Genomic DNA, 25,894 nt, shown 5'->3' on the forward strand with positions numbered 1-25,894 from the left:
TCGAGCTGGGGACCGAACCCAGGGCCTTGCACTTTTTAGGCAAGCGCTGTACTACTGAGCTAAATCACCAACCCCTCTAGTTTTTATATTTAGTATTTTAGTGTGTTATGCAGAAATTCTGAATCCAGATGATTTTAACTATAATATCCAGTACTATTAAACATATGCACAGCATTTTACAACTATGAATAATATATGCTTTCAGAAAATTTTCATTAGAAGAGCCAGAAATTCTTCATGAGTTCTACCGAACATGGCCATTGGGAACAGAATAAACCGCAAATAAGGAAATGCAGAAAGTGATTGACACATGCAAAATTCTTGGTTTTAAATTTAACAATCATGATAGTTATCGGATAGTGCTTTGAAAATAGAGTCAATGACAGGATGAAAAATACTGAAGAAGAGTATTTAAATTTTTACTAAATAAAAGAAAACAGTGGATCTGAAGGTAAGCTACATTTAACAAATTGACCCTGATCTTCTGCCACTATTTATTTAATGCTTTGGTTTTTGTTCTTATATTAGATTTAGAAACATATCAATAATTCTCATTATTCTTAAATAAATGATATGCAGTTCAGCTGATTAAATATTCCACATTATCTTAATGTTCTTCTGTATCATTAGATATTAAAACTATAGAGATTATTTTGTCTAGAACAAAATTTTATTGTTTCCTTATCATATGAGAGAAGCAATTATTTACAGAGAATGGATACCTGATATTTTCTAAATACTGTCAATAGAGGTTTAAACCATATATATATTAGCTCAATCATTTATACCTCCAAATGAAAGTCATTAAATGTTACTACACATATAGTACGTAAAGGAAGTGATATATAGGGATAAAACCAACACCTATGCTGCCACAATCATCTATTATTCCCATGATGAAAGCCAATCCTAGGAAGAGAAAATGGTACAGACACATTGCAGGATAAATCAGCTTCATTCAAAATGAGGATTGAGCTGAAAAGGGATTTGAACTAAGAATAGTTAATAATAATATAAATAAGTTTAATGTTATGAGACCTGGTTTACCTGATATGGTTTCCTTATCCCTTTAACTTGGGCAGTCACATTTCTGCTCTGTGGAATGAGACGTCTCCACCTTCTCTGCCCTCACATATTTCAGTTTGTCACATGGTCCTCAGGACGTCCTTATACCTGGGGAGGTTTTTTTCTTCTTGGAAATACAAAATGCTCATATTTCCTGACTTCGGAGACAGGGTTAAAAGGAAATGGGAAGTGAGTGACATACATACCACAACTCTTCTGTATTATTCCCTAAATGGGGGTTTTTCGAGGATGGGCTACTTGAGGTGAGCAGAAAGGATAGATGCTGCTTTATTTGAAATATTTTCTTACCTCATTCTGTGCCCCTGTAAAGGGCCCAGCCTTATCTCTCAGGCGTGGTCATGTTCCTGTCACTGCTTCCCTCCCTATTTCTTGCAGCTCTTAATTCTAGTTCCTGCTTGCCACTCTAGGTTTCTTCTTGACCAGATTCAGCTCATTTTCCTGTGATCCTGCTCTGAAACATACAGAAGTTTTTTTTTTTTCTTTTGTTTCATTTTCAATCGTTTAATGTTTATGTTGGCTTTTGTTTTACCTCTTTTATGGAAGTCTTAGAGGAGAATCATTCAGGGATGTCTGTTTTGATTGGAATGAGAAAATAAAGAAAAAATCCCTTTTTAATTTTACAAGACATTTTCATATCTAAGTTTTTCACTAACATTTCCCACCATGCTATTTTATCTCCCTGTCTTGTCCTGAGTTCTTTCCTCTCATTGCTACTTGGATTCTGCCTCGTAGGACTTACTGCAGAACCATGAATGCATACACGATGAAGGAGTTCATTCTTCACCACTTTTCTAACCCTTTTTTAGATGTATCTTCCTTCTCTCTTGAGCTATTTGAATTAATTTGGATTACTGTACTCAATTGTATAGTACTATAGTGCTTGCGCCTTGAAAATATCTGTTATTATCGTCTTGTCATAATTCTATAGCTCAGGGTTGGGCCTAGTTACATTTTGGAACATTATTCCAAGAAGTTTGTGAACTTGAAAAAAAACCTAGGCAGCAGCTATCAATACTTTCAAATGGTACTTTAATACATGAGGGCTTAAAAACCTTTAATAAATCATGGAAAAAGCAGTATGAGATTCCTGTTTCTGTAAGGTACTTGAAAAACAAAAAAGGGAAAAAAGACCATGCCCCACTCACTTTTGTCTTTACGTAGGGTGCACAAATGTGACTTTAGTTTTGATGCCTTTTCTGGTTAGAACATAAAATTGTTTGTGCTAGTTTGCGGTAATGGTTTGCTTCTATTAGTTTACGCTTTTGTGATATTTTTTTATTTTTTTGTCTTCATTATTCCCATTAGGTCCATACTTCCCCATTTTGTATAGATAAAAGGTGGATTCAGTCCAGCTATTATCGTCCTGGGGAACAACCCACAATTTTGGGAACAAATGTCCACAATTATGTAGTTGACTATGGTTTGAAATCCTTCCTTGCCATCACTTTCTCCACAAAAAATGACATATAATCTTAAACTAATAGAAGAAAAAGTGGGTAAGTTTCCTGTACAGAACACCAATGGCTTTTACTCCAAGATCAAGAATCTACAAATGGGACTTCATAAAGCTCTTGTAGGGCTAGGGCTGTGGCATTTGGAAAAAGGAACAATCAACAAATTACGAAAAGATCTTTACCAATCTTCCATATGATAGAGGGCTAAAATCAATCTATACAAAGACTCAAATAGTCCTTTCAAAAATGCTGTATAGCGCTAAACAAAGAATTCTCTACTGAGGAATATCAACATCCTTAGCCATCAGGATAATGCAAATCACAAAATTCTAAGGTTACACGCACTCCAGTTAGAATGGCTAAAGTAAAAAAATGAGATGACAACAGATGCTGGCAAGGAGGTGGAGAAAGACAAACTCTCCTCCATGTTTGGTCAGATTGCAAGCTTGTACAACCACTCTGGAAATCAGTCTGGAGTTTTCTCACAAAGTTGGATATAGGACTACCTGAGGATACTACAAACCCACTTCTTGGATATATACCCAAAAGATCTCCAACATATAAGTAGGACACGCGATGCTACAGGTTGAGAGCACCTTTCTTTTTTATAATAGCCAGAAGCTGAAAAGAAACCAGATGTCTCTCCACATAGTAATGGATAAAGGAAATGTGGTACATTTACACACCTGTGTTCTTCTAAGTTATCAAAAACAAAGTTTGTATAAAATTCTTAAGATGGAAGTAGAAATTATCATTCTGTGTGAGGTAACCCAGTCACAAAAGAACGCAAATGGTAAACATTTATTAGAAGTGTGTATCAGCCCAAAAGTGTGGAATACACAAGAAAGAATTCACAGGTCATATGAAGCCCAAGCAGAAAGAAGACCAAAATGCAGATGTTACATTCCTTCTTAGAAGGGGAAAAATATTCATGGTAGGAAATACAAGGATAAGAGTTAACCAGGGACTGAAGAAAGGGTCAACCAGAGACTGCCTCTTGTTGGGATCTGTCCCATATGCAGTCACACAAACCAGTCACTATTGCTGATGCAAACATGCCCTTGTTGACAGGACTCAGATAAGGATATCTCCTGAGAGACTCTGACTGAACCCTACTGACACTGGTGAGTATGATTGTAGCTAAACATTGGACTGAACAAGGGGGTTCAATGGAGTTGTTAGAGAGCTGAAGGGGTTTGCAAAACCCCAGGAAGAACAATAATATCAACCAACCAGACCCCACTAGAAATTTGAGGGATCAAACCACCCACTACTGAGTAAAGATTGAGGGACCCATGAGTGCAGCCACATATGTGGCAGAGGATTGCACTGTCTAACATCGTTGAAAGGAAAAGCCCTTAATCCTGTGAAGACTTGTTTCCCAATGTAGGGTAATGCCGGGGCATTGAAGTTGAAGTGGATTGGTGGGAATGGGAACATCCTCAGCGATGCCATGTATCTGGTGGGGGTTATGGGAGAGGGAGGAAAAGAGATAACATTTGAAATGTAAATACATAAAATAGTCAGGAAAATTATTTGATAAAAATGACATTTTGTCTCATTAAATTAATCATACAGTAAAATATCATTTCCCATTTCTGATATTGGCACAAATGTTAGAGTTTGGCATTAACTTCCTTTGGTCTCTTTTGCTGTCTATACCCAACATGTCCCTTTTTGTTATGAGTTATATAAACAAAAATCTATTTTTCAATTTAAAGGAATATAGATTGAAAAAATACTGATATCATTTGAGAAAGAAAGATACTAACAATTTTACTATACTTCCCTTTATTAAAAGTTAGACAACTCCTTGAAAAAACTTCAATGGATAATATCAAATATGTTTGTAGTAATGGTACATCAAATAATTTTTGTTAATAGCCACAAACAAGAAATGTTTCTGATATTTATGCATTATGGTATTTGATTATGGAAGAAACTGAATGATCTTAGATTTTGAAAATAATGTATATAAATCATTTATTTTTAATTTTTGTTGACAGAAGTAAATTATCAACGAATACATATAAACAATGTGGCACAAACTTATAATATACATAGAGCAAATTAAATATATGCTTAATGAACCAAAGGTGAGCAATCATGTATAAAAGCAAGATATATCATGGGGTTGGGGATTTAGCACAGTGGTAGAGTGCTTTCCAAGGAAGTTCAAGGCCCTGGGTTCGGTCGCCAGCTCCGAAAAAAAAAAAAAACAACAACAAAAAAAAAGATATATCATTGAGTCTACCTACAGTTGGAGTTAAGAGATGATTCATGATTCCATGTATTTCTTTCTAGACACCTAATAAGATAAAATTAATGTTGGAAAATGCTTAAACTGCAATTAGTAGGTTAGATCGAATATACATATTTAAACATTGCATTTGAAGAAATATACATAATGTATTTTCAAGTTTATGTACAGCATATACTAAAATACACTATCTCCATAAATTATCAATATGACTCAAGCAATTTCTATGCTCATATTAAAGTTGAATTAGCAAGCATACATATACATGTATGTGTGTATGTACACACACACAGGCACACACACACACACAATACTCCTAAAAATTTAAAACAAATTAGCAAATAATAAATTCATTCAGAGAAAACCATGTAAAGTGATGAACTAAATTTCCAGAATACTGCTCTCGCAAAAGAATACTTTCAGGCATATAAAACATTGCCTCAGGATTTTTAAGAAAAATACGTATGTGGCCAATATATGTAATCAGATCCCAGTTAGACTTATCACTCAGAATTGAAGTAGAAATTGAAGTGGACCGGGGAAAATTTTAATAACAGGGTTAACTATATTTTTTTTTCAATTATAAAAAAGAAACATTGGAGAAACAGGTGAAAGGACACAACAGGTAAGATTGCTTTCTATTAAGCATTGATATCTAAATTTAGTCTTTATAGTCTATATAATAGACAGAGAAAAGTAAATCTTACAAGTTGTTTCTTGACTTAAACACATTTTTCTTGGCTTGTGAATATACCCAGAAACATTCAAGACAATGTAAAGGGATAGATGCAGTGTTTAAACTAGTAAAAGACCTTTTGTTTATTTACTAGTTATGAATGTATTTTTGTAGCATTTCTTCTCAGGTTTCTGTTTGATACTTTATAAACCTGGCCTTTGGTGTGGTCGGTGCTTAAATTTAACTGAACATGGCTGAATATGACAATATAATAGAAATGGATCCTTGGTGCAGAGAATACCTTTGGTTTCAAACTGGTTGTAATGAAATTGTGGCCACAGTGTGCACAATGAAACAGAAGGTAAGAAACTGTGGACTCGGGTACCAGGCTCTTTATGAGATTTCCCTTTTTAGTGTTGGCAGAATTGTTCCATGATATCAAGTGATTGTGCAGTGAGTTGGCCTTTTCTTTATTCCTGTAATGAAAGCAAATATTTGTTATTTTCAGTTCCTTCAGAGAGCTTGCTATGTGACTAGATCATTCAGCAACTCGGTATTAGGGTCTTAGATGTGCAATTTAATTTTAATGTAATTGCATTTAGGTGAAGCTGTGGGTCGTTTGAGTTTATTAAACAGGAATGGGTCACATGAGATTAGAAAGTAGGGTTAAAACAGTGTGGTTTGGAATATATCGAGCATGTGGGATATGAATGTAGAAGTAAGAATGATGCAGACAGTATAGTATAAGTAGGAGAGGCATAGAAGCGGTGTGGAAAAAGAACTGAGGGAGGGAGGATGAAGTTCAATGTCTGCAAACATGACATAAGGCAACCTGTCACTTTATAGGTTAGGTTAAAATAAATACTAAAATTGAAAACTGATACCTTATTTTTCTTTCTTTTTTTTGGAGCTGGGATAAGACCTTAATTTTTAATGCAATATACATCATGTTTGAGATAAAATGCCAGCAAGTGATATCAAAATAATATATTTATCTTATTTGATCTTAGTCATACTCTGCATAATTATTTGTTAAAAACATCACTTATCTTCCAATTGTGGTATCATTTAAAAAATCGCCTGTGAGGTAATAATTATTTATGGTAGAAGAGTATTATTATTATAAGAATATCAGCTGGAAAAAATGTGATTTGATTTATATTTTAAGTTGCTTTTTGCTTAATTTTTGCCCCTCTTGACATTCACTCATACTGAAATATAATTTTCAATGTTGATATACTACTATAAAAATATGTTTCTGCAGGGTTTTTGAAATTGCTCAATTATAAGTTCATATTATCCATAAACTTCAGGATACCCTCCACAAACCTCATAGATCCAAAGAGGATAAACAAGAAGAAAGGCTTAAATGCAGGTACTTGACTCTCACTTAGAATGGGGAATAAAATAGTCTTGGAGGGAGATTGAGGGAAGGAACTGGTTGGGAGAAGGAAGGGAGAAGAGAATGGATTATGTGTGGGAAGGGACAGGAGATAAGGCCAGATAGTCATGAGAAGGAAAGGAAATCTTGAACTTATGGTGATGAGGACGTAGGGGAAATATCCAGGGTGAGAAAGAGTCCTGGGATAGGGTAGGTTCCCACGAATCAATGGGGGTTTCCTAGGCTGTGACTTACATTGGTGATATGGAACATGAAGAGGTCAACTCCTGTGGCAAGGAAGTACCACCAGTGGAGGGTTAAAGACACCAGTACACCCACAAAGCATTCAACGTAAAATTCGTCAAGTCTAAAAGAAAATCAGCGACTGAGTGAATTGCCAGTGAAATTGAGATCCATCCCATAGTCAAGCAACAATTCATGGCATTATTAATGTTGTTCTATTACACTCGCAGATAGGCGCATGTTGTACTGAGAGACCCCACCCAGCAGCAGACTCAGGCAGATACAGACACCTACAGCCAAACAGTGGATGGAGCTTGAGGACAGTTTGGTGGCCCAAAAGGCAATAGAAACTGCACAGGAAGAACAACAGTGTCAACTAACTTAGACCCCGGGGTACTCTTAGAGCCTGAGCCCTAACCAAAGATGATGCAAAGGGTGTAGCTAGGCCCCTGGTGCATATGTGGCAGACATGTAGATCAATCTTCATGTGGCTTCCGCAAAAACTTGAGTGGGGGAATTCCTGAAAGTTGTAGCCTGACCGAGGAATCTGTTCCCAGACAGGGTTCCGTTGTCTAACTGCAGTTGGAGAGGATGTGCCTAATTCTGAAGAGATTTGATGTTTCAGAGTTGGGGACATAACTAGGTGTGTCATCATCTTAGGAGAGAAGAGGAGTGGGACAGAGACTCTGTGAGGAAGTGACAAGGGAGGGGCAGCGTTTGGTATGGAAATTAAAAAAAATAATTACTAAATTTGCTACATCTTTTTCAGTAATCTCCTAGATTATAGTCTCACTGTAGATAAATACTGTGTTGAAATCCAATCTCTATTTGTGGACTTCTATTAGGATAGCTGTTTAGCTTCTCTTTCCTTATCACAAGAGGTCATAAATAAGGGTCTAGCACTGCAATTTTCTTCAGAAGGCAGGCATAGATGTACCACAAACGAGGAGAGTAGGCAAACGAAATATAACTGAAAATTGAAGATTGAGCTAGAGTAGTGAACAGAAAAGTTATTTCCCATTTAATAACATGACTTTTTATTATGAACAAATACAGGAACAGAAGATTCCATATATATATATAACATATAACATATTTTTGGTCTTACATTTTCCTTTCCTTCAACTTCCCATAGATATTTCTAGTTTATATATATATATATATATATATATATATATATATATATATATATATGCATGAAAAGCACTTGAAACTCAGCAGAAGATTCAGTGCAATGACCATGTGATTTACCTTATCATTAAAGAAGGTGTTTTCCAACTCTTTATCTGACATAGGGATCATATCCATTGAATAAGACCCAATAACTTATTCTTCAAAAATATATTACATACTAGAACAAATGCTTAAAATAATAGCACAAAAATTATCAAAATGTACAGGAAAAATACTAAACCCACAAATCATTGGTTAAGTATAAATACAAATGACAATGTTTATACTGTGTTGCTGAAAAATGTACCCTAGAATACAGATGCTCGGACTAAATTTTAATATAGCTATTATAGAAATTGATATAGAAACTAAAAACTGAAATCACTTGTGATTCAATAGTACCACTGAAAGAATATGTACCTGAAAGTATCTACCTATATATTTCTATGATACCTTTATTAAATGAGTTTATCTTCTCACTGTTCACAATATCCATGTTACAAAATTGGATAAATGACATATATAGACACTAGACCTTTATGTAACCAGATAAAGAGAAAAATTACATAATTAGAATGGATATTGATGAAGCTAGATATCATTGTCCCAATTGAAAAGAATAGAACTGTGAGGACAAATGCCTTAATCTTATGAAAGTAGACAACTACAGTTTGTTTGACTTTGAATCCTCTTCTATAGAAGGGAAGTCAGATCTCATGTTGTAAACATGGTCAAAGTTTCCCATGTCTCAAATGGTTGTAGAGAGGATCCTACTACTCCTGTTTTGCTAAATGACCATGTTGTCAAACTGTCTTCCAATTCTTATTGTTTTTGTCCATAGATTACAGCTTTCATGAGCTGTGGTCAGAGAAATGTGTATGTGTACTGTGCAACAATTACTGCTGATATGTGTAACTGGTATAAGTGCTAAGACTGTGAGAAGATGAAAGCTGATCATACGGCTGGGGAAACATTGCAGAAAATGAGAAGAAAGAATGTGAGGATTGGGAGGATGCAATCGTGACCTCTGGACATGACACAGTTATTGGACCTATGGACTCACTGCATCTACCCTCGTATTCACAAGTCCAGCACATGATTAAGACAAGATTAGGCAACATCCCAGCACGCAGTACTCAGTAAAGCAATGGATTACAAAGAAAAGAAAAAAATATAAAGAACATGAAACTGGAATGAGAATGTTCTGGAAAGAGTAGAACCAAGTTTAGGATAGGTGTGATCAAGGTACATTGTATATATGTATGAAGAATAAGTAAAAATTCCAAAATAAAAAATTCTGAAAATCTATTAAGACTTGTTGTAACCTCTGCAAGTCACTTTTTTCCCCTAAAAGTATCCTCACTTTTGGTAAGTTGCAGGAAAGTCAATGTTACATTAGTTCAGTGCATGGTGTCTGCATTATGGAAATATCAAACTGAGGGTCATTAATCTATACAGATAAATTCTATCACCTGTTCAAATAAAATAAAATTAAACACTGTAATGATCCACCAAAACCAAACTGCACACTGGAGAGGTCAATGCAACCTGAAAAATGCCCTCTTCTTAACCTCAACCATTTTAATCTTTGAAACTCTGAATACATGTGAAGAAAAAAGGTCTATCCTGATACACAACATGTAGTATGGTGTCTTTGTGACTTATATGGCAAGACATTCAGGGTTGCACATTGCCTTCATTATGTCATTCATTTTAAAAATCCTAGGAGACCAAGATCTAAAATTCATGGGCTTTTGTCCTGACAGCTATGGATTGTACTCTGTCCATGATAACTTTATGTATATTGCTTAAACTCTGAAAGTCAATTTGCTCCCTCACAAAATTAAATTGATTCATTGCTATGGTTATGATAATGATTTTTTGTAGAATAGTTATAAATTTCTCATGACAAAATGTGCTTCCTCTTCTGTTGGTTTGTCGGCTATTGATGAGCTTAACCCTCTTCCTTCCCAACATAGCACTTACTATAGATTATTTTTCACTGTCGATCTTATATACACTAAAGATAGGAAAAACACTGAAAATAGTATGGGCTTTGTTTTCTGTCCCAAAAGTTCTTTTTTTGAATTCTTCTTCATCATTTTCATCACCACCACCACCAACAACAACAATGACATCATCACCATCATCATCTAATTTACATAAAACTGAATTTGAAATTTTATTACACAATGAAATGAGGAGTATTCCCTTTGAAGCAGAGATATTGATGAAGACTAACTCCTGTGCAGTCATTTTAGTGTTATAAAGACATTGCCAAAATTGCTTCAGATGATTTATTGAAATGCTAGCGCTCTTTGCAACTGGTTTTGAGAGTCCCTTAGTGAAAGAATGGTCTTCTACAGCAAGACCTTCATTAACAGAAGTTTGATTTAACCCATGTACCAACGAAGTGAAATTGTGCCAGAAATAAAATAGTGCCTCTCCAGAAACAGCTTTTATCCAATAATTCACATCTACTTCTATTTCTTAATTGCTATATTGATATGGGCTTAGGATACAATATATTCTGATTTATTAATGGTATTTTAGTTTTATTTGGTAAACTGTGAAAATTTCAAAGGAACATACCTATATCCCATACAACTTTTAATTTGAACTTGAAGAGTTTCATGAAAACTGAAGTATCAAAAATGTATATCTTCCCATTGAAAATGTGTAACATCCATCATGTGAAATACCCACTATACCCCAATGGATTGATGTCTCTGAAAGCATTTAAAGACTGCATTACTTTAAGCGTGCAGAAGCTTCACTCATATAGTTGCAGTTCCAGATTGGCTGTAAACAAATCACTTTCTGTGAGTTGGAAAGTGACTAAAACTTTTGATATGAAACTAGTTAGGACTTTGAGAAAAGGGAGCAGACAGGCCATATAAAGTATGTTTTTAAAATTCTTTTCTTTAAAATAGACTTTTTTATGCAATATATTTTTTACGGTTCCTCTACCCTCTATTTCTCCCCCTTCTTCTATACCTCTCCTGTCACCTGTATCTACATTCCTTCTGACTCTCAGTAGATAACAAAAAATCATCTAAGGGACAAAATTAGGGTAAAGGTTAATGAACTGGAGTAGAACAAAACAAGCAGATAGCAAAGAGCCAATAAAAGGCACAAGAATCAGGTACAGACACAGGGACCCAGACTTCCATTCACATACTGGATAATTCTAAGGAAACATAAAACCAGGAAACAATATATACAAAATCATACAGAGTAGCAATTAATAGATAATTAAACAAATTATAAAGAGGTAAAAGAAATTGTGAAGGAAATGTCCTGGTGGATTATGAGACAACGATTCTCCAAAGATAAATTTAAGTTCCCTTAGTGCTTTTTATGCACTCTACCCTTAAAATTGAATTGTGTACCCAGTGAGAGTCCCTTGGAGAAAAGTATGCTTTCATTTCAAATTATTACCCATTGGAGATAATTTCTGGTTGAGAGATAAGGTGATGTTCAGGGCTTGGCTTCTTTAAAGGGCTAATTAACAGGTAACAAGTTCTGTGAGGTGTTGTCTTCTGAGCAATATTCAGTTGTGACACTCAGGAATTCGCAATAATTACATCTATCTGAACAGACCCTAAATTATGTTGACCCTGCCTATTCAAAGTTACTAAGGGCAGTGCTGGAAAATAAAAGATGATGTAGCCACTGGTGTCTTACTAGGGGTTAAATGTTTAGCTTCATGCCCTTTTTCACCAAAAAGGCTCAAGTTATATCCAGGGGTTCATGAAGGAAAATATAAAGATATTCACGTGCTATCAGGATTTAGTCCAAAGAGATTATGTTGGTTGGGGAGGATGAGGTTGAGAGTATAGAGGGCTTACATTCATGTTTTGTGCATGTATGGAATTGTCAAAGAATAACTTCCTTTCTTAAAACTTCTAAATGTAACCACAAAGAAAATTTGGGAGATATTCTTTCAAATCTGCTCTATTTGTTTTAAAAATTGTGTCTCATTGTGTAGCTCAAATTACCCTAGAACTGCCAGTGTTCTGTCTCCTGCATCCCCTGCTCTTTTATCAGGTTTACTCAATATTGACAAAATTATAGAATATATGTAAATATTCTGTTTTTCAAGTTTCATTAAATAATGCATTATTCTGTCATTTGTTTTTCAATTAACAATATATATTGAATACATGTGCATGGGGAATTTCTTCATGGAATATCATGCATTTAATAAATGGTAGTATACTCATTTGTTTAAATAATAATCTAATTGTGCCATTCAGATCATTTTCATTTTCATTAACTAAAGTTCGCTACAGAAAGTACACTGACTCAGGCACTCTACTCAATGGTGATTATTTACATTATATTTTGTATAAATTACAAAACACATTGTTGGAATGATGTCAAGACTGTTAAGTAATGTAATACTTGTATAAATACTGCCAAGTTTCCATTTCAGAAGACTCTAATAAATATATATTGCCATCAATTTTATATGAGAAACCATACTATACCATTCAAAATTAAATGGTACACATATTTTAAAAAAGGTATCAATCTCTAACTTCTGTCAGTTCTTTAATTAGTGGAAGGGTTGAACATGTTGAAGAGGAGGGCATCCTCTATAGGAAGACAAGCAGTCACAACTAATCTGAATCGCTGAGATCTCCCAGACACTGATCCACCAAACAGGCAGGGCACCTAAGGTGATCGGAGGCCGTGACACATGTATAGCAGAGGACTGCTTGGTCTGGCGTAATCCTTGAGAAACTTGAGGCCACAGGGATTATGGTGCCTGGCAGGATCTGGGGAGAATCCTCCTCGAGTCAGGGGAGGAAGAGGTGGAATGGGATGAGGAACTGTGGGAAGGACATAGCACAATGGCAGGAATGTAAATAAATAAAATAATTTTTAAAATAGTTTCACTCATAAATTCAAATGCTAGTTTCTTTTTATCATCTACATTGCAATTCAATTGTGAAGTTTAGCGTTTTCGCTTACTGAACTGTGTAAGCATTAATCCTTAATTTACTCTTCATACTATTTGCGATTTTTTCCATTCTTACTACATTGCATCAATTGTGTTTTCATATGTCGTATGCTTACTATTTATTATTTGTGCAGAAAATATATTTAGGAATCTTTTATTTTAATGATCTGTTATGTGTGAATGTCTATGTATAGATTTGTGCACATGAGCACAGGCACTTGGGGAGATCAGTTATCAGATCCCCTGGAGATGCTTTTACAGCTGGTTGCAAGTGTCTTCATGGGTGTTGTAAACTTAACAAGTTTGCTCTAAAGAGTAATAAGTGCTCTTAACCACTAAGGCAATACTACAATACTTATTCCATAATAAAATCAACCTATTTATCATTTTCTCATGTATTTCAGTGTATCTTTGTATTTGAGACATCTTGCCTCCTTCTCGGTGCTGAGACTACATTCAGGCATTTTTTTCCAGTTTTCTTTCCTTTATCTTTTAAGATGTTTTAGATTAAATATGTCAATATTATGCAGTAAATCTTTCAAATTTTTACTTATATAACCTTGGTTCAGTATCTTTTTCTTTCCTCTGCAATGACTATATTAATTTTACAGTTTGCTGTTCTCTCTTCCTTTACACAATCCATCTCATGTGTTTTTTATTTCATATAGAATGAAGTAAAAGACTTTTAGTTTTTCTTTGAAGAGTTAATCTACTAAGAAAATGTGTTGAATTTCCTTTTTTAAGGCCAATACAATACATTATTGTATTAAAATATTCATAGGGTTTTGTTTTTTTTCTTTTTCTTATTATTATTGTTCTTATTAGTCTCATTACTAATATTCTGTTTAAGCTTTTATGTGCTCAGGTCACGTAGTAAATATGAAAATCTTCAAAACATATATGTGTGGGTATCAAATTTAGATTCTTGGTTTTTCATGGCATGAAAATTTATCTGCTCGGCCACCTCTCTAGAACACACTATAAAACTTTAAGGTGACATATACCTCCAGGGTGCTTGTATATATACAATGTTTTCGTCATTTGGATTTTAATAAATATATTTTGTTTACTCTAATTTATTTTATTTTCCATTTCCACTTGGTAACTCTAGTATGCTTATTTTAATATATAATTAATAATTTAATCATAATTATTATGCATTTGATACCTAGCTAATATGATATTATCTTAGATACAATTGAATACATGCAATTAGATACCTAAAGCATGAAACTTGGTACATAATTTTTTTCATTATTACTATGCATTTGCATAAAACAGAGAATATATCATCGTCACAATCATTACACAGAATGACAGCTACTAACTATCTGTGACTTTTAATCATTTAAAAGGAGTTAGAAAAAAACAGACCAGATAAACAGTTCTCTGCACCCAAGTCCTGTGGGAGGGAGAGTTAAACCTTCAGAGAGGCAGACACTCCTGGGAAACCAGAAGAGACTGCACTTTGCACACACATCTCGGACGCCAGAGGAAAACACCAAACGCCATCTGGAACCCTGGTGCACTGAAGCTCCCAGAAACGGCGGCACAGATCTTCCTGGTTGCTGTCTCCCTAGAAAGCTTGTGGGCAGCACACCGCGAGCAAACTTGAGCCTCGGGACCACAGGTAAGACCAACTTCTCTACTGCAAGAGACCTGCCTGGTGAACTCAAGACACAGGCCCACAGGAACAGCTGAAGACCTGTAGAGAGGAAAAACTACACGCCCGAAAACAGAACACTCTGTCCATATAACAGGCTGAAAGAAAACAGGGAAACAGGTCTACAGCACTCCTGACACACAGGCTTATAGGGCAGTCTAGCCACTGTCAGAAATAGCAGAACAAAGTAACACTAGAGATAATCTGATGCCGAGAGGCAAGCGCAGGAACCCAAGCAACAGAAACCAAGACTACATGGCATCATCGGAGCCCAATTCTCCCATCAAAACAAATATGGAATATCCAAACACACCAGAAAAGCAAGATCTAGTTTCAAAATCATATTTGATCATGATGTTGGAGGACTTCAAGAAAGACATGAAGAACTCCTTTAGAGAACAAGTAGAAGCCCGTAGAGAGGAGACACAAAAATCCCTGAAAGAATTCCAGGAAAACGCAATCAAACAGTTGAAGGAATTAAAAAATGGAAATAGAAGCAATCAAGAAAGAACACATGGAAACAACCCTGGATATAGAAAACAAAAAGAAGAGACAAGGAGCTGTAGATACAAGCTTCACCAACAGAATACAAAAGATGGAAGAGAGAATCTCAAGAGCAGAAGATTCCATAGAAATCATTGACTCAACTGTCAAAGATAACGTAAAGCGGAAAAAGCTACTGGTTCAAAACATACAGGAAATCCAGGACTCAATGAGAAGATCAAACCTAAGGATAATAGGTATAGAAGAGAGTGAAGACTCCCAGCTCAAAGGACCAGTAAATATCTTCAACAAAATCATAGAAGAAAACTTCCCTAAGCTAAAAAAAGAGATACCCATAGACATTCAAGAAGCCTACAGAACTCCAAATAGATTGGACCAGAAAAGAAACACCTCCCGTCACATAATTGTCAAAACACCAAACGCACAAAATAAAGAAAGAATATTAAAAGCAGTAAGGGAAAAAGGTCAAGTAACATATAAAGGGAGACCTATCAGAATCACACCAGACTTCTCGCCAGAAACTATGAAGGCCAGACGATCTTGGACTGATGTCATACAGACCCTAAGAGAACACAAATGCCAGCCCAAGTTACTGTATCCTGCAAAACTATCAATTAACATAGATAGAGAAACCAAGATATTCCATGACAAAACCAATTTACACAATATCATTCTACAAATCCAGCACTACAAAGGAAAATAAATGGTAAAGCCCAACATAAGGAGGCAAGCTATACTCTAGAAGAAGCAAGAAACTAATCGTCTTGGCAACAAAACAAAGAGAATGAAAGCACACAAACATAACCTCACATCCAAATATGAATAAAACAGGAAGCAATAATCACTATTCCTTAATATCTCTCAACATCAATGGCCTCAACTTCCCAATAAAAATACATAGATTAACAAACTGGATACACAACGAGGACCCTGCATTCTGCTGCCTACAGGAAACACACCTCAGAGAGAAAGATAGACACTACCTCAGAGTGAAAGGCTGAAAAACAGCTTTCCAAGCAAATGGTCGGAAGAAGCAAGCTGGAGTAGCCTTTCTAATATCAGATAAAATCAATTTTCAACTAAAAGTCATCAAGAAAGATAAGGAAGGACACTTCATATTCATCAAAGGAAAAACCACCAAATGAACTCTCAATCTTCTAAATCTATGCCCCAAATATAAGGGCAATACATATGTAAAATAAATCTTACTAAAGCTCAAAACACACATTGCACCTCACACAATAATAGTAGGAGATTTCAACACCCCACTCTCATCAATGGACAGATCATGGAAACAGAAATTAAACAGAGACGTAGACAGACTAAGAGAAGTCATGAGCCAAATAGACTTAACAGATATTTATAGAACATTCTGTCCTAAAGCAAAAGGATATACCTTCTTCTTCAGCTCCTCATGGTACTTCCTCTAAAATTGACCATATAGTTGGTCAAAAAACGGGCCTCAACAGGTACAGAAAGATAGAAATTATCCCATGCGTGCTATCGGACCACCACGGCCAATGTTATTCAATAACAATAAGGGAAGAATGCCCACATATACGTGGAAATTTAACAATGCTCTACTCAATGATAACCTGGTCAAGGAAGAAATAAAGAAATTAAAGACTTTTTAGAATTTAATGAAAATGAAGGTACTACATTCCGCAATTTATGGGACACAATGAAAGCTGTGCTAAGAGGAAAACTCATAGCACTGAGTTACTGCAGAAAGAAACAGGAAAGAGCATATGTCAGCAGCTTGACAGCACACCTAAAAGTTCTAGAACAAAAAGAAGCAAATACACCCAGGAGGAGTAGAAGGAAGGAAATAATCAAACCCAGAGCTTTAATCAACCAAGTAGAAACAAAAAGGACCATAGAAAGAATCAACAGAACCAAAAGTTGGTTCCTTGAGAAAATCAACAAGATAGATAAACCCTTAACCAGACTAACGAGAGGACACAGAGAGTGCGTCCAAATTAACAAAATCAGAAATTAAAAGCAAGACATAACAACAGATTCAGAGGAAATTCAAAAAATCATCAGATCTTACTATAAAAGCCTATATTCAACAAAACTTGAAAATCTACAGGAAATGGACATTTCCTAGACAGAATCCAGGTAATGAAGTTAAATCAGGAACAGATAAACCAGTTAAACAACCCCATAACTCCTAAGGAAACAGAAGCAGTCATTAAAGGTCTCCCAACCAAAATGAGCCCAGGTCCAGACAGGTTTAATGCAGAATTCTATCAAAACTTCATAGAAGACCTCATACCAAAATTATCCAAACTATTCCACAAAATTGAAACAGATGGATCACTACCGAATTCCTTCTATGAAGCCACAATTACTTTTATACCTAAACCACACAAAGACCCAACAAAGAGAGAACTTCAGACCAATTTCCCTTATGAATATCAACGCTAAAAAACTCAATAAATATCTGGCAAACCGAATCCGAGAGCACATCAAAACAATCGTCCACCATGATCAAGTAGGCTTCATCCCAGGTTTGCAGGGATGGTTTAATATACGAAAAACCATCAATGTGATCAATTATATAAACAAATTGAAAGAACAAAACAACATGATCATTTCATTACATGCTGAGAAAGCATTTGATAAAATTCAACACCCCTTCATGATAAAAGTCCTAGAAAGAATAGGAATTCAAAGCCCATACCTAAACATAGTAAAAGCCATATACAGCAAACCAGTTGCTAATATTAAACTAAATGGAGAGAAACTTGAAACAATCCCACTAAAATCAGGGACTAGACAAGGCTGCCCACTCTCTCCCTACTTATTCAATATAGTTCTTGAAATTCTAGCCAGAGCACTCAGACAACAAAAGGAGGTCAAGGGGATTCCGATCCAAAAAGAAGAAGTCAAAATATCACTATTTGCAGATGATATGATAGTATATATAAGTGATCACAAAAGTTCCACCAGACAACTACTAAAGCTGATATACAACTTCAGCAAAGTGGCTGGGTATAAAATTAACTCAAGTAAATCAGTAGCCTTCCTCTGCACAAAAGAGAAACAAGCCGAGAAAGAAATTAGGGAAACAACACACTTCATAATAGACCGAAATAATATAAAGTACCTCGGTGTGACTTTAACCAAGCAAGTAAAAGATCTGTACAATAAGAACTTCAAGACACTGAAGAAAGAAATAGAAGAAGACCTCAGAAGATGGAAAGATCTCCCATGCTCATGGATTGGCGGTATTAATATAGTAAAAATGGCCATTTTACCAAAAGCGATCTACAGATTCAATGCAATCCCCATCAAAATACCAATCCAATTCTTCAAAGAGTTAGACAGAACAATTTGAAAATTCATCTGGAATAACAAAAAACCCAGGATAGCTAAAACTATCCTCAACAATAAAAGGACTTCAGGGAGAATCACTATCCCTGATATCAAGCAGTATTACAAAGCAATAGTGATTAAAAACTGCATGGTATTGGTACAGAGATATTCAGATAGACCAATGGAATATAATTGAAGACCCAGAAATGAACCCACACACCTATGGTCACTTGATTTTTGACAAATGAGCCAAAACCATCCAATGGAAAAAAGATAGCATTTTCAGCAAATCGTGCTCGTTCAACTGGAGATCCACATATAGAAGAATGCAGATCGATCCATGCTTATCACCCTGTACAAAGATTAAGTCCAAGTGGATCAAGGACCTCCACATCAAACCAGACACACTCAAACTAGTAGAAGAAAACTAGGGAAGCATCTGGAACACATGGGCACTGGAAAAAATTTCCTGAACATAACACCAATGGCTTATGCTCTAAGATCAAGAATCAACAAATGGGATCTCATAAAACTGCAAAGCTTCTGTAAGGCAAAGGACACTGTTGTTAGGCCAAAACGGCAACCAACAGTTTGGGAAAAGATCTTTACCAATCCTACAACAGATAATGGCCAAATTATATCCAACAGATATATCCAAAATATACAAAGAACTCAAGAAGTTAGACTGCAGGGAGACAAATAACCCTATTAAAAAATGGGGTTCAGAGCTAAACAAACAATTAACTGCTGAGGAATGCCGAATGACTGAGAAACACCTAAAGAAATGTTCAACATCTTTAGTCATAAGGGAAATGCAAATCAAAACAACCCTGAGATTTCACCTCACACCAGTGAGAATGACCAAGTTCAAAACTCAGGTGACAGCAGATGCTGGCGAGGATGTGGAGAAAGAGGAACACTCCTCCATTGTTGGTGGAATTGCAGACTGGTACAACCATTCTGGAAATCAGTCTGGAGGTTCCTCAGAAAATTGGACATTGAACTGCCTGAGGATCCATCTATACCTCTCTTGGGCATATACCCAAAAGATGCCCCAACATATAAAAAAGACACATGCTCTATTATGTTCATCGCAGCCTTATTTATAATAGCCAGAAGCTGGAAAGAGCCCAGATGCCCTTCAACAGAGGAATGGATATAGAAAATGTGGTACATCTACACAATGGAATATTACTCAGCTATCAAAAACAACGACTTTATGAAATTTCTTAGGAAAATGGTTGGAATTGAAAAATATCCTGAGTGAGCTAACCCAATCACAGAAAGATATACATGGTATGCACTCATTGATAAGTTGCTATTAGCAAAAATGCTTGAATTACCCTAGATGCCTAGAACAAATGAAACTCAAGACAGATGGTCAAAATGTGAATGCTTCACTCCTTCTTTAAAAGGGGAAAAAGAATACCCTTGGTAGGGAAGAGAGAGGCAAAGATTAAAACAGAGACTGAAGGTACACCCATTCAGAGCCTGCTCCTCACGTGGCCCATACATATACAGCCACCCAATTAGAGTATGAAGCAAAGAAGTGCAGACAGACAGGAGCCGGATGTAGATCGCTCCTGAGAGACACAGCCAGAATACAGCAAATACAGAGGCGAATGCCAGCAGCAAACCACTGAACTGAGAATAGGACACCCGTTGAAGGAATCAGAGAAAGAACTGGAAGAGCTTGAAGGGGCTTGAGACCCCATATGTACAACAATGCCAAGCAACTAGAGCTTCCAGGGACAAAGCCACTACCTTAAGACTATACATGGACTGACACTGGACTCTGACCTCATAGGTAGCAATGAATATCCTAGTGAGAGCACCAGTTGAGGGGGAAGCCGTGGGTCCTGCTAAGACTGAACCCCCAGTGAACTAGACTGTTGTTGGGAGGGCGGCAATGCGGGGATGGTTGAGAGGGGAACACCCATAAGGAAGGAGAGGGGGGAGGGGAATGTTTGCCCAGAAATTGGGAAAGGGAATAACACTCGAAATGTATATAAGAAATACTCAAGTTAAAAAAAATTCTCAAAAGAAGAGTTGAGCCTCTTCTCACACTACAATCCCCATGACTCTCCCACAAAGAAAGCCTAAATACCCAAAAGGATTGCAATGCCTGACCTACTCCAGGGAGATGTGCCAATTCTCATTCTTAGAATCTAACCAAGGAGTGGAAACTTTGACAATTGTTTTTAAAATGTGACAGTCTACAAAAAAAGGCAAAAAACTCAGAAATGGCTAATAGATTAAAAAAAAAGAGTTAGAATTATATTGTTAAATGATATTTCCCCAACATCAAGTAAATATATTTTATTTTGCTTCAGTTAATTAAACATGCTATAGGAGGAAAATTTTAATTTCCTCTTTTTTGTTAAACAAAATTTAACTTTTACATCCCCCTACCTATCAGAAAATCAATATTCTTATACTGGAAGATGTGCCAGGCACAGGTCAAATTTCTAGTACAACCTGTTATTACAATCATCAGTCTTGTCAGTTTCAAATGATTGTTCACATCATGCCTGTAAAACACAATGATAAACACGCAGTATAACCATAAGGGCAGTGCAATGGCGTAAATAGCTTGGTGATAGCCAACAGCTCTCTAACTTGGCTTAAGTCCTGTTCAATGAAAATCGTTTGTAGTAGAAATGTAGCCATGTATATAAGACTATTGAAGCTGTGGGTGCGAAGGAGAATGTACAGCCCCTTACTTACTTAAGCCAGTATCATATCTAACAACAATCAAAGCCATGTGTCCTTATATACAGAATTAATTACAGTCTCTGGAACAAACATCACAGTAAAAATCCCAGCCATAAAAAATGCAGGATAGTAATTTCAAGCCCAGTCTCAATGACTATATCTACAAAATGTCACATGATTCAAGGCTGAGGAACATTACCGAAGAGGGAGCATGAAGATTGTAAGAGACTAAATTTTTCTATGAGATGGTGTCTCAATGTAACACCAGAAATTACACTTATATCATCTCACTAAAACTACTGCCTAAACAACAGCTGACGAAGAGAGGGAATGGAGAAGAATGGAACTTTAGTTCTATTTCTGTTTCAAATTCTTCTTCTTCTTCTTCTTCTTTTTCTTCTTCTTCTTCTTCTTCTTCTTCTTCTTCTTCTTCTTCTTCTTCTTCTTCTTCTTCTTCTTCTTCTTCTTCTTCTTCTTCCTCTTCTTCTTCTTCTTCTTCTTCTTCCTCTCTCTCTCTCTCTCTCTCTCTCTCTCTCTCTCTCTCTCTCTCTCTCTCTCTCTCTCTCTCTCATTGTTAGAGATTTCATGTTTATATTTCAAATGTTATTCCCTGTCCATGTTTTCAGTCCATAAGCCCCTTAACCCTTCCCCCTACTCTTCTGTAAGGGAGTTCACATTCCCACCCATGGCCTCCCCACACTTCCCCTTTTTCCCCAACACTGGGGGTCCTACCTTGGTAGAAACAAGAGTTTCTCATTACATTTTTCCCAGCAAGGCCATCCTTTGCTACATATGCAGTTGGAGCCATGGGTCTGTCTATGTATAGTCTTTCTCTTGTGGTTTGGTCCTGGTATCTCTGGTTGGTTGGCAATGTTATTATTATGGGGTTGCAAATCACTTCAGCTCTTTCAATACTTTCTCTAATTCCTCCAACCGGGTTCTGGTTCTTGGTTCAGTGGTTTGCTGTTTCCATTTTCCTCTGTATTTGACATATTCTGGCTGTGTCTCTCAGGAGGGATCAATATCCAGTCATTGTCAGCCTGCACTTCTTAACTTCATCCATCTTAACTAGTTTTGGTGTCTGTACATATATGGGCTACATGTGAGTCAGGCTCTGAATGGCAGGTCCTTCAGTCACTCTTATGAACTTTGCCTCCTTATCCCCTGTCACGGGTATTTTGGTTCCCCTTTTAAAGAAGGAGTGAAGCATCTGCATTTTGGTCATCCTTCTTCAGCTTCATGTGGTCTGTGTATGGCATGATGGGTATTTCAAGCTTTTTGGCTAATATCTGTTTATCAATGAATGCATATCAAGTGTGTTTTTCTGTGATTGAGTAACCTCACTCAGGATGATATTTTCTAGTTCCTTTTATATGACTAGAATTTCATGAAGTCATTGTTTTTACAGCTGAGTAATATTCCATTTTGTAGATGTACCACATTTCTGTATCCATTCTTCTGTTGAAGGGCATCTGGGTTCTTTCCTGCTTCTAACTATTTTAAATATGGCTGCTATGAATACAGACAAATATATTTCTCGGTTGTATGTTGGACAATATTTTGGGTATATGCTCAGGATAGTTGTAGCTGCGTCCTCATTCATGGAATGTCCAATATTCTGAGGAAACTTCAGTGTGATTTTCCAAAGGGTTGTACAAGTCTGAAATCTCACCAACAATGGAGGAGTGTTCCTCATTCTCCACATCCTCACCAGCATCTTCTGTCACCTGAGATTTATATCTTAGCCATTCTCATTGGTGTGAGGTAGACGCTCAGATTTGTTTTGATTTGAATTTCCCTGATTACTAAGGATGTTGAACATTTATTTATGTGTTTTTTGGCCATTTGATAACCTGCATCTGAGAATGTTTTGTAACTCACAGTACCCCATTTTTAATTCTGTTTTTGCTTTCTAAAGTCTAACTTCTTAAGATCTTTGTATATTTTGGATATTACCCACTATCAGATATAGGATTGGTAAAAATGTTTTCCCAAACTGTTGGTTGCAGTTTTGTCTAAATGACAATGTATTTTGCCTTACAGAACTTTGCTATTTTATGAGGTCCTATTTGTCAATTCTTGATCTTAGAGCATAAGTCATGTTTTTTTTTTTTTTATTTTTTTTCAGGAAACTTTCTCCAGTGCCCATGTGTTGAAGACTCTTCCCCATCTTTTCTTCTATTAGTGTAGTGCCCACCTCGACCAGCAAGGAAGACACATCACCGTTGGATTCTTCTCAACAGCCTTTATTTCAGGAAAACCTCATTCTTGATGAGGGGGGCCCCGAGGGAAAAAAGGCACTCCCCCTAAATACAAGAAAGGCTGTGGTTGTAAATTTGTCCTCTGGGGATTGGTGGAGTATGAAATACCTTATTAGCGTGAATATCACTCCAGTCTGATAACTGCCGGAGAAATGTCAATACATGCACATTGTAGGTGTTTATCACTAACAACCACAAGATGTCGGAGCCATCTTTAGACACTCCCTACATCTCCCTCTTTTTTGTTTTCTAAAAATGACTGTCTAGATCTTGGTGTCACATCAGTATATGTCATTGTTTCTGTCTTAGGTCGTTCTTCTCCAGGACTCAGCCTTACTTGTCCTTGTGTAACCCTATCGACACCAAGCCCCTGTCTTAGGTTGGTCTGAACCTGAGGAATGGTGTCCGTCTCTGGATATAATGACTTCACATGACAGTGACAAAATATAGTCTAGGGCAAACTCTTAATTTTTTAAAGAGGCCTGCCATATATTGGGAGACGCACCAATTTCAATGGCAACCATAGCCTGGTAAACAATCGCTTTGTGTCTGTCATGTTCTCGTTGTAAACTGCAAAAGAGCCATAGACATACTCCACATCCCAAGAGGACAATGGCTCCCTAGGCAAAAATGCTAGCCCATTCTTTAAAAAAAAGGGAGCATTGGTAATCCATGATGTGAAATCTCTAAACGTGATGGGTTCCATTCTAGTATTGTTAAGGACAGGAACCTGTATCAGCAATTGTCTTGATAATTGCTCTGCTTTCATGGACCAGTTTCCTTTTAGATAATTTGGGATTTCTTTGTTCTGTTAGAATACTGAGAAAAGTTAACCTGTAAAGAGTAATACATGAAAAACTACAATTATGTATCCTAATCAAAGTTGTAATGTTCAACTTAGCAGAATTATTGATTGATGTGTTTTCACTGCCTGAAGAAGCTACTTGGGCAATTTGACTCAAAGCAGCCAGGATGGTTCCAGTGCCCACAGCACTATTGTTCATAGGATCTAACCAATTGGCCAATGTGGTCCTTCACAACCATATAAAATGCTGGGAGGAATTTTTAAGAGTGAAACATAATGCATGTAACAAAGAATTATTAGTGGCAGTATACCGTTGGGGCAATTCTACATTTGGCGCTATACAAGGAACATCATGCAAACAGGATGTACAGAAAAAGTTGGAAAACAGTAGAATTGCTGTGAATTGGGATAAGTACTGGCCAGTATCTGGCAATGGCACACAGAGTGAGTGAATCAACCTGGATTACCATTTCCACCAGTAATGGTAGGGTTCGTAGTCTCATCTTCACGAATAGCAGGAGGCAGTTTGCAAGTCAAATATTCAGGCACCCATATTGGATTGTCTTGATTCTGTGGAAAAACACAAACAGCGCCCCTAGATCTCAAAATTACGAGTCTGGGCCACACCATTCACCAGTTAAAACATCCTTCCACTTTAAGTCTGCATTAGCCATAGGTTTAGTAGCAGCATGGCGATCCGCAGCAGAGCGGCCATGCACATCTAAAATTAAGAAATTTAGAGTAAAAAGAGCTAAAGACAACTGTTCTCTTGGTGTTCTGCCATTGGCAATTTCCCCTTTTTGTTTTTGAAAGAGCTCTTTTAAGGTACGATCTATTCTTTTCACAATTCTTTGACCTTGGGGATTGTATGGCAATCTAGTACTATGACTGACCTGCACTGTCTGGCAAAATGTGTGAAAGGAGTTTACAGTGTAGGCAGGACCGTTGTCTGTATTGAGACTATCAGGCTTTCCCCAGGCTGCCCATGTCTGTAAGCAATGACTAATGGCACTACGAGCCTTTTCACCAGTCATCAGAGGGGCATGTATAATACGGGAACAGGTATCAACAGAAACATGAGCATATTTTAAATTTCCAAATTGAGATATGTATGTGACATCCATCTGTCAAAATTTTCGCGGGATCAGACCACGAGGGTTAATTCACACATGAGGAAGGAGGTGAAACTGAACACAATTCTCACCTTTATACAACATCACGAGCTGCAGCTCTAGAGATTTTAAATTTTTTTTGAAGAGTGAAAACAGGAACATGAAACTTTTGATGAAATTCTCTAGCGAGATCAACCAGAGCAGCATGAAAAATAAACTCTCTACGAGTACTAGCATCCATCAGGATGTTATTATTGGCCATGGGACCAGG

The 25,894-nt window shown here is 36.5% G+C and overlaps 1 long non-coding RNA gene across 4 annotated transcripts in view; it reads left to right on the forward strand.

Annotated features, from left to right (window-relative positions):
* The window catches only part of LOC134484635 (uncharacterized), a 64,946-nt gene extending 41,166 nt beyond the window's left edge, over positions 1–23,780 (forward strand). For all 4 annotated transcript variants that reach the window (XR_010062160.1, XR_010062158.1, XR_010062159.1 and 1 more), the window contains exon 4: positions 23,574–23,780. This is a non-coding gene — a long non-coding RNA (uncharacterized LOC134484635). The remainder of the gene's footprint in view (positions 1–23,573) is intronic.
* The last annotated feature ends 2,114 nt before the right edge of the window (positions 23,781–25,894 follow it).

Source organism: Rattus norvegicus (genome assembly GCF_036323735.1).
Source record: "Rattus norvegicus strain BN/NHsdMcwi chromosome Y unlocalized genomic scaffold, GRCr8 chrY_unlocalized_2, whole genome shotgun sequence".
NCBI classification, from domain to species: Eukaryota; Metazoa; Chordata; class Mammalia; order Rodentia; family Muridae; genus Rattus; species Rattus norvegicus.